The following is a 1,596-nucleotide window of genomic DNA, read 5'->3' on the forward strand; positions in this document are numbered from 1 at the left end:
AACAACTGATGCAAAATCGGATTATCGTATCCTCAGATTCTGTGGACAGCTTCTTCACAGCTTCTTCCAATGCTAAGGTGCTAAGTATATTAAATAACTTAGCAACTAAAGCCCCCAATGAACAGGTTCTTAACTTGTTGTAGCTAAGCCCTCTTCATTTAATGATTTAGCAACTAAACTTCATCACACATTGGTGGGCTTTCTTCATTGAAGTGTTTCTCTAGGTTCACGCGCTTAGCATGGTTCCTTCCCGGGGTCATCACAAGCACCTCTCTCCTCTTAATTACTTTGCCATATTGGATTTTTCACCTACATGGCAGTCTTAGCACCTGTACAAGGCGGAGCACTGAAAGGTGCCGAAAAGGAGTAACGATTGATGGGTTTCTGCAACCTGTATGAACAGAATATGGTGTGCTTGTTATCTCTACTCCTAATGTCCGAGTTGGTTGAATAGTATGCACAATTTATTCTCGTCCCACCACTTTCAACCGTTCTATTTCGCTGGGTTTTTTTCGTCCCCTCCCCCCACCCCACCGGTTTAGTTTCGCGTCACCCTCTCACACAACGAAAAAAATCTGAATGGATCAAAACTTTCCATGCTGGCGCAAGTTATTTGGTAATTTCTTTATGTGAAAGAATCAATCACGATCAATCTCTAAAGATCAAATCTAAATTAATTAGCCTTACCTTAAATCGATCAATCACATTAATTAAGAAACAAAGAACCAATTTTAAGAAAATCTCTACTCCTAAAGAAGGAGTCTGTGATTGTGATGGTACATTTTGTTCGTTCGTTTCGTAGGTCTTCCTCTTGCTGCAATCTCTTCCGAGAGTAATGAGGTATGCAATCCCCTCTTTCCATGTTTCGGCCTAAAAAAAGTACACCACACATTCCTCCTTCCTCCTCGCACTTCCTCTTGATACACGCACCCAGTGCCCTAACATGTCCTTCTCCACCACCGTCCCGCGCATCCTATGGCGCCTCCTTTGTTCGCAACACCGAGCGCTCCGGAACCCTAACCAGGCCATTGCCGCTCATGTATTCCTCATGTGCTTCTCCCCGGTTACCGCGTCCTCTTCCTAGATGCACTTTGTGTGCCATCAGGGAGACAGGTCGTCGATCCGCTGCAGCCGGACGTGCCTGGTCTCTACCAACAAAGGATCGCACCCCAATCCCAAGGTCTGCTGCCCTGGAGGAAAGTGTCGGAGAAGCCTGCCATCAGTTGAACGTGATGTGTGGCCGTCACCTCCTCTTCTCCACCAACCCAACCCCTACAGATCGACGCGGCCAGCCGTAGAGGATGCCAGATCGCACGTTAGGATCTCCATCGCGCTCACATCCGAGGGGATCCCGGGAACGCGTGAGGGCGGGAGCCATGCAAGGTGCCACAACAATGGTTGTGCAGGGAGCAGAAGCGAGGAGGAAGGCGGTGGAGCATGGGGGGTCAGTGCAACACACGAGTGGGCGGCTGCGGCAGTACATAAGGACCTTGGATAGGTGGTGTTGGTGGGGGGGGGGCAGTCGAGGAGGGCACGGAGGTCCTCTGAAGCAACTCACCACATACTACTTGGCTGTTGCCGCGTCGCGCACTTCAG

Source organism: Triticum aestivum, chromosome 4B (assembly GCF_018294505.1).
Source record: "Triticum aestivum cultivar Chinese Spring chromosome 4B, IWGSC CS RefSeq v2.1, whole genome shotgun sequence".
In the NCBI taxonomy this organism is placed as follows: domain Eukaryota; kingdom Viridiplantae; phylum Streptophyta; class Magnoliopsida; order Poales; family Poaceae; genus Triticum; species Triticum aestivum.